General features: G+C 39.5%; 1 long non-coding RNA gene across 1 annotated transcript; it reads left to right on the top strand.

Moving 5' to 3' along the window:
- The first annotated feature begins 532 nt into the window (after positions 1-532).
- On the top strand, positions 533-8,284 carry LOC112587825. Its single transcript, XR_006639728.1, has 3 exons — positions 533-952; positions 5,898-6,176; positions 7,860-8,284. It is a non-coding gene; the product is annotated as an uncharacterized LOC112587825 (long non-coding RNA).
- The last annotated feature ends 1,067 nt before the right edge of the window (positions 8,285-9,351 follow it).

Here is a 9,351-nt window from a genome sequence, read left to right as displayed (position 1 = left end):
TTTTTAGTTCCTCTTCACTTTCTGCCATAAGGGTGGTGTCATCTGCATATCTGAGGTTATTGATATTTCTCCCGGCAATCTTGATTCCAGCTTGTGCTTCTTCCAGCCCAGCGTTTCCCATGATGTACTCTGTATATAAGTTAAATAAGGCTGATAATATACAGCCTTGATGTACTCCTTTTCCTATTTGGAACCAGTTTGTTGTCCCATGTCCAGTTCTAACTGTTGCTTCTTGACCTGCATACAGATTTCTCAAGAGGCAGGTCAGGTGGTCTGGTATTGTCATCTCTTTCAGAATTTTCCACAGTTTAATAATAAATCATAAACCCCCTCATCCCTTATTTTTTTTAAACACAATAACTATAATCTTATCCAGCTCATGCTCTGAATGTTTAAGCATGCTATTGGATTTGATTTTAAACAATTTTAAACTCACTTTATATAAATCCCTTTGATTCTTTTTTTTACTAGTAATTGAATGATGTTGGGAAGTGCAGTACAGAATAGCCAGTTGGAGGAAGTCCTTGGGAAAATGGCAAAGGGCCAGAAGTACCCCAGCTTTGTGTGCTGTGGGCAGAAAAACATCTCCTGCCTTTGGTTATGCCTGGTGCCAAGATTTAATAATAAATATTAAGGATGTTGCTTGAGAAAACGGGTTATGGGATAAGCACATGGGTCACTTAGAGTGCTCTGTCCTTGAAATATTTTTACTGATTAGGTGTTAACCCCGTATGCGCTCTGCTGGCTGTATACTCTAAGCTCTTTGTTCCTGCTTCTATAAAAAGGCTTGACTGCAGAACTAAACTTGTCAGTCATTGCAAGAGACTGTCCGAGTGTCATTCTTTCAGGTTCATTGCTTCCAAGTCCCGGGGAGAAAATCCCCAACAAGTGGCGCAACGAACAGGGACTTGAGAGGAAGGCTGAACAAAGCGACGAGCCCCTGCAGAAAGAGGTAAGCAGGATGGGACAACATAACAGTAAAATTCCTTTCATTTCTATAATGCATCATTTTTTGAAACAAAATGGTGTTAATGTTTCAAGAGGTCAGTTGAACGACTGCTATCATATTTTACTGGAACAATTCATGGTTCCCAGAAGAGGGGACACTCAATCTAGACATATAGAAAAGGGTTAAAAATAATGTTTTGCGAGCATATCGGCAGGGGTTACATGGTCACTCATACGGGCTATCATAGAACAAATTGAAGGGCATAACGTTGATTTGGAAGTAAAAACTCTTCAATCTTTACATGAATATGAGTTTAAAGAACAAGATATTCAAGGTGCTTTTAAATATAAGAATGTTATGCTCAATCAGACACAATCCTTAGAAAAACAACTTAGAGACATATATATATACAGGATGTGTCAAAACTGAAGCCACTTAGAACGGAGATCATTTCGTTCAGCAGACAGCCCAAATCTGAGGCTTTTCCTCCTGCTCCGTCTGTAACTGCAGTTGCTAACCTTGCTTGTACTAACCGCTTCACTCCTCCTCGGGAGATGCCTGCTTGTGCTTTCGCTTTCCCAATAGAATTTGATCAACCTGTCCAGGGTCAAAATTCTTGGGCCAGTATAGATTTTGGCATGTTGTCTAACTTTAAGAAAGCATGTACTCTGTATGGACCTACTTCTCCTTACTGTATAGAATTTCTCAGAGGATGGGCTGACCATTGGATGCCATATGATTTTTTTTCAAGTAGCAAAGATGGTTTTAAATCCTCAACAATTACTGCAGTGGCAAATGTGTGTTAGTGATGAGGCCCGACAGCTGATGATTGACCAGCAATCTCGTGGTAACCCTGCCAATTTAACTTATGATATACTGACTGGAACAGGGACTATGGCTGATATAATGGTGCAATTAGCTAATATTACCCCTCAGATGTTACATTTCATTAAAGAAACTGCCTGCAGGGCATAAACAAAGGTTGATAGCGCTAACTCTGATGGTTCATTTGTTAAGATTATTCAAGGACATGAGGAGGAATATTCTCAATTTATAGGGAAATTAAAGGATGCAATTGAAAAATCTATTAAGGATATGACTTTACAAAATATTATTTTAAAACAACTTGCTTTTGAAAATGCTAATGAGGAATGTCAATCCATGCTTAGACCAATTCGAGAGACTAGCTCTCTTATGGAATATTTGAAAGCTTATAAGGATATCAGAGCTAGTTCCCATAGAGCAAAATTGGCAACATTAGAAACCTTGAATGTACAGAAAGCTGCTAATGCCAAATGTTTTAACTGTGGGAAGCCCAACCATATGAAAAAACAATGTCACATGCCAACACAGGCCGGAAAAGATAATACTACTTCTAATAAGAAGAGACCCTCAGGAGTACGTCCAAGATGTAAAAAGGGGTTCCATTGGCTGAATGAATGTCATTCTAAATTTGATAAGGATGGAAACACCTTGAACCCCAGTGCACAACAAAAACAACAGGGAAACTGATAAAGGGGCCGTCCTCTAGCCCCGCTACAAAAGGAGGACCTAGCGTTATGACGCTACAACCCCCACAAAATTCCCACTGGATATTACGGCCCGATTCCACCCAGGACAGTGGGACTGATTTTGGAACGTAGTAGCTGCACAATGAGAGGTTTAGTGGTATTGACCGGTGTTGTGGATGAAGATTATGAAGGGGAAATACATATTATGGTAAATGTTATGAAAATGGAAAATGTATACTTACAAAAAGGGGAATGTTTTGCACAATTATTACTTTTACCATATGTCAAACCAATGAAGGCATCTGATAAAGTTTGGCAGGGAGGCTTTGGCAGTACCAACCTTACTGCTGCACTATCCACCTTATTAAAGGAACATCAGAAACCCATGCTCACTGTATGCATACAGGGAAAAAATTTCACAGGCATACTAGATACCGGAGCTAACATTTCAGTCATTAGAGCTGCAGAATGGCCCCTTGATTGGGGTAAAGTTGTGGCTCCTTCTAGACTATTAGGAGTGGGTGAAACTGATGCCACACAAACTTTTGTCAATGCATCCTATTTACAAGTGTATGGCCCTGATCAAATTATAGCTTATCTTAAACCATATATTACTAATATCACTATCAATTTATGCGGACGAGATTTTCTTGAACAAACGAAAGCCACAATTTCTTTAAATGAACCTTTTTAATGGGGGCCATTGAGTTAACACCACTGCCTCTCGATTGGGAATCTGATACCCCAGTATGGACACCTCAATGGCCCCTAACTAAAGAAAAATTGGCAGCTCTTATGCAATTAGTAAATGAATAATTACAAAAAGCTCATATAGAACCTTTATTTTCCCTGTGGAATTCCCCTATTTTTGTAATAAAAAAGAAATCAGGAAAATGGCAAATGTTGATAGATTAAAGAAATGTAAATAATACCATGTTACCTATGGAGCCCTTACAACCCAGATTGCCCTCCCCTTCTATGGTATCAAAAGGATGTTCTGTAGTTATTATTGACTTACAAGACTGCTTTTTTACTATACCTCTGCACCCTAAAGATAGAAAACGTTTTGCCTTTTCAGTTCCTTCTATAAATCACATGGCTCCTGTTAAAAGATTTCAATGGAAGGTGCTACCTCAGGGAATGATGAACTTTTCTACCATTTGCCAATATCTCATATCTGTTTTATTACAACCCATTAGAGATAAGTATCCTACTGTGTTTATAATTAATTACATGGATGATACACTTCTTTCTATGGAATCTGAACTCCATTTGCAACTACTCTTCAAAATCATCACCTGCTTGTTGCGCCAGATAAAATTCAATGGAAAGCACCCTTTAATTATTTAGGACATGTTATGGAAGAATCTAAAATCAAACCTCAAAAAACTCAAATTTCTGTGCAGTCTCTACGCATGCTGAATGATTTTCAAAAATTGCTAGGAGATATTATTTGGCTGTGGCCATCTGTTGGCATACCCACCTATGCCTTACAAAATCTATTTAAAATTTTAGAGGGATCCCCTGACCCTAATAGCCCTGGGCAGCTAACAAAAGAGGCCAAAGAAGAACTGGCCTTAGTGGAGAAACGCATTCAACAATCTTTTTCAACTCGGCTAGATTATGATCTGGAGAAGGCAGTGGCACCCCACTCCAGTACTCTTGCTTGGAAAATCCCATGGACGGAGGAGCCTGTTAGGCTGCAATCCATGGGGTCGCTAAGAGTTGGACACGACTGAATGACTTCACTTTCACTTTTCACTTTCATGCATTGGAGAAGGAAATGGCAGCCCACTCCAGTGTTCTTGCCTGGAGAATCCCAGGGATGGGGGAGCCTGGTGGGCTGCCGTCTATGGGGTCGCACAGAGTCGGACACGACTGAAGTGACTTACATAGCGTAGCATAGATTATGATCAACCAGTTTCTTTACACATATTCCCCACTGAACATTCGCCCACTGCAATTATAGCTCAGCATAGCCCAATAGAATGGGTATATTTACACACTAAACAGTCTAAAAAAAATTGTATCATATATTGAGAAAATAGAGCACTTAATTGTGTCAGGAAGAAGCCGTATACAAACTTTGACTGGATTTGATCCATATGCAATACACGTTCCCTTGACATAAAAGGAATTGCAAACTGCCTTACAGTATAACTTGACCATGCAAATGGCATTAAGTGATTTTCAAAATGTTATCTCATTTCATTTGCTGGAAGGAAAATTATGGGACTTTCTACAATGTACTAAATTCATTGTAACTAATATCATTGCATCCCAGCCTATTTCCAATGCACCCACCTATTTCATTGATGGCAACAAGAAAGGCATAGCAGGGATTGTCAGCCCTGATATCAAAGAGAAATTACCCACTACCTATTCTTCAGTACAAAGAGTTGAGTTGTATGCTTTATATGCTCTTTTGTCACTTCAACCATTATCCTTCAACGTATATACTAATTCCAAATACCTTGCTTCCCTTTTTCCTGACTTTGTTACTGCCTTTTTATACGACCTAGATGAAGAATTATATACTCTCTTTTCACAGACTCAAGCTTTAATTCGCTCACATATGGAACCTTTCTTTATTGCACATATACGTGCTCATTCAGGTTTACCTGGCCCTCTGGTTGCAGGAAATGATGCTGTTGACAGGCTCATAGCTCCCGTCTTTACATCTGCCAGTGACGAACATGCTAATCTTCATACCAATGCTAACAGATTGCACTCTAAATACCATATTCCTCTCACTGAAGCGCAGCATATTATTAAAACCTGTGATGTCTGTGCCCCTCTGCACTTATGAACTATGATTTCAGGAGTTAATCCCTGGGGGCAACAACCTAATTCCCTTTGGCAATCTGACTTCACTCACTGCTCCTTAGAAAAATTTTCTTTGCTTTTTGTCTCAATAGATACATTTTCCGACTTTATCTGGACAGTACCTATCTCTTCAGAATCCAGTAAACATGCCATTTCCGTACTCTTACTCACCTTCCCCATTATGGGGATTCCTTCCGTCTTGAAAACAGGCAATGGACCTGCATTCACCTCGCATTCGTTTCGTTCATTTTTATCAGAATGGAACATAACACACATTACAGGAATACCCTATAATCCTCAGGGTCAAGCCATTATTGAAAGAGCCCACTGCACCCTAAAAACTCATTTATTAAAACAGAAAGGGGGAATATGGAAGAGGAGATATGCTTCTTATCCTATGAACCCTCAATTATTATTATCTTTAACTCTTTATTCCCTAAATTTTTTAAACTTAACAAAAAATAATTCTGATACTCGTGCAGATAGACATTTTGCAGAAGACAAAAACAGCAAATTAGAAATCAATACACCAATATGATATAAGCAATTTAATCAGTGGCTGCCAGGAATCTTACAACTCTTAGGCAAGGGTTATGGTCTTGTCGTTGCAGATGGAGAGGAAATCTGGGTTCCCCTTCACCATGTCCGTTACCGAGAGGGACCCCAAGACTGGACTCCCTTGGGAAGTGATGAAGTTGACGTGAAGGGTCTTGTCAATGACCCTGGAGGAGCCAGTGAGGAAACGTCATCATCTGAATCCTTACCCGACATGGGTTCAAGTGAAAAACATGACTCATCAGGCTGAGCAGACACTGAAGAGTACTGGAACTCCTATGACTCCAGATAAGCTGTTTCTGGCAATGTTAGCTGTTCTTTCCTGTTCCTCTGGGGTAAGTGCAGAATATGTTTATTGGGCATACATACCCAACCCACCACTTCTCTCCATAGTGGATTGGGTAGATAAAGCACCTATGATCTTTACTAATGATAGCATGCATTTTCCAAGTCCCTGGTCCATAAAGCGACCAATTCATGAAGAAGATGAGGGAAAGCCAATCAACATTTCCGTGGGATTCAAAACCTTGCCTATCTGTTTCGGATCTCATCACCTTTGCATGGCTATCTTCCCACAGTGGTGGGCATACTCTGCCAACAATGGGACTGCTTTGTGTCTGGGAATGTTTGCTACGGCATCTTTCTTACTTAATGGCTCCAAGCGACATTATCCAGGCCAGATAGCCAACTATTCGAACTCGCTTTTTCAACCAGAGGAACCTTCATGTCATACTGTATCTTGGAGAAGAAAACAGAAGATACAACCGTTACATTGGTCTGATTGTCGAGGCAAATTTGGGAAAGTTTCTATAATTCAGCAAAATCATACTAATCATACATTTAAATTTGTTGACTGGGGACCTCATGGGTTGTTTGTAAACTGTTCTGAAGAACAGGAGGAACATCATAATTGCTCCTGCTTAATAGATCAAGCTTAATAGATCAAGCATTGATCTCCTTGCTTAATAGATCAAGCATTGGAGGCTTTCATAAATCTAAGACAAGTTTCTGGACTGATAAGGACATATTGCTGAATTGGTATAACGGGGGCTTATCACTGCCATGACCCAGGATTGTCGTCCCCATTGTGGGGCCAGAACAATGGCACATTTGGAAAATTCCAGCAGCCTTAGAGCACTTCACTAGTGTTTATGGGACTGTGGGTGTGTTTCGTCCTTCTAATTATACCTTCCTATACAATAGTACTGGCTATATTCAATCGTGTGTTCACCTTCCATACTTGTTTATTGTAGGGCATTTTGATATTGACTTATCGGCCAAGATTGTCGATTGTACTGCATGTGCATTGTATACCTGCCTTAATCACACCATTTCATATCACAATGCTAGCATTGCGCTAATTAAACAAAGATCTGACTTATGGCTTCCCGTAAACTTAACTGAACCTTGGACTGATTCTGTATTTCTTTCTGTATTGTTGAAAACTGGACTTAGGTGATCTAAGCGCATCATTGGGTGGATTATTGCAGGCATCTTAAGCCTTATTTCTATTGTGACTGTAGGAACTTTGTCTGATATGGCTTTACAGAATTCTATATAAAATCATGACTTTATCACTGCTTGGTACAAAGACTCTCATGATCTTTGGACTCGACAAGCTCAAATAGATCAGCAATTACAAACATGAATTAATGAATTACAAACTGTGGTTATCCACTCAGGAGATCAAGTGCAGCAACTGACTTTCCAAACACGTATACGTTGTCACTGGAATTTTACTTCTTTTTGTCTGACTAACATGCCCTACAATAGCACTGAATATCCTTGGGATAAATTTAAAGTGCATTTGCAGGATCTCACAGATAACTCAAGTTTAGACATCAATCTGTTGAAACAACAAATTGCTAATTTTCAAGTTAAGGTACCTAAGGAATTGTACAGCACTCAATTTTATGATACTTTAACCCTATCGTCTCTAGACCCTAGAGCTTGGTTTTCAGGAAGCAATATTTTTATATATGTATTAATCACCCTGCTTTTTCTATCATTGCTTATAGGATATACATGTCTGTACTCAAGACTCCATGCCTCCCACAATGGAGTCTAGCAGCTGCCGTGCTTAAATTAAAAACAAAAGGAGGATATGTTGGGAAGCGCAGTACGAAATAGCCGGTTGGAGGAAGTCCTTGGGAAAGTGGCGAAAGGCCAGAAGTACCCTGGCTTTGTGTGCTGCAGGCAGAAAAACATCTCCTGCCTTTGGTTATGCCTGGCGCCAAGATTTAATAATAAATATTAAGGATGTTGCTTGAGAAAACGGGTTATGGGATAAGCACATGGGTCACTTAGAGCGCGCTGTCCTTGAAATATTTTTACTGATTAGGTGTTAACCCCTTATGCGCTCTGCTGGCTGCATACTCTAAGCTCTTTGTTCCTGCTTCTATAAAAAGGCTTGACTGCAGAAATAAACTTGTCAGTCCTTGCAAGAGACTGTCCGAGTGTCATTCTTTCAGGTTTGTTGCTTCCAAGTCCCGGGGAGAAAATCCCCAACTATAACAGTTCTTACAAAATACCTTTTAGTATTTAACCAAAATGATTTAAATGCATTTTTCCTTAGATCAATGTGATAACTCATATTAATAGATTTTTAAATATTAATCTACCTTTGAGTTCCTGAAGTACACTGTTCCACGACCATGGGATTTCATATATGTATGTAGTATTCTTATTTGCTAATGTTTTATTTCATATTTTTGGATTTATTTTCATAAATGATATTGATCTCCAGTTTTCTTTAACATGTTATTATCAGCTTTATGCCAGCTTTATAAAATGAATTAAAGTCTTTCCTACTTTCTCTATACCAGGCCAGTATTATAGCATAAAAATTCTCTGTTCCTCAAGTATTTCAAGGAACTTGCTGTTGAAACACAAAGGATCTGATATAAATTTTGCAAGTAGCCACTCCAAAGGGTGGAAAAGCCACTCCAAAGGGTGGAAAAGCCACCCTTTCAGTGGCTTTTCATGGTATATCCAGATTTTCTCCTTAGTCAGCTTTCATGGCTGGTGGAGTGAATCAAAGGACACAATTAATGGCCTCCTTGTATTTGTGTTCTTTGCAGTGTGGCTTTGTAGCTCTTCCCATAAAAATGTGAATTCCCTTTCTCTGTGCCTTAAATCGTGACTGACCTTGTAACTTGCTTTGGCCATTAAAGTCTGATATAAATGACAATGTGTCATGTCCGAGCTTAGACCATAAGTATTTAACTTGTGTAATTCTGCTCTTGCAACCCTGCCATCTTTATTTGAATAAACCCAAACTAGCCTGCTGGATAATGGCAGAACACATGCAGGAAACTGCATGGGTCTCGATCCCATCCTAGACCAGCCTGTAGCCAGTCATCCACTGCGCACAGATGGTGCAAGATCCCAGGTAAGATTAGCAGAGCTGTCCTATCAGTCTGCAGCTGACTTCAAACTAATAATAGAGCCCAACAAAATCAGAACCATACACTTGACACACAGATGTATGCAGCTTTACTTAACTAATAG

Source organism: Bubalus bubalis, chromosome 11 (assembly GCF_019923935.1).
Source record: "Bubalus bubalis isolate 160015118507 breed Murrah chromosome 11, NDDB_SH_1, whole genome shotgun sequence".
Classification (NCBI taxonomy): Eukaryota; Metazoa; Chordata; class Mammalia; order Artiodactyla; family Bovidae; genus Bubalus; species Bubalus bubalis.
This window is presented reverse-complemented; position numbering and strand designations above follow the sequence as displayed.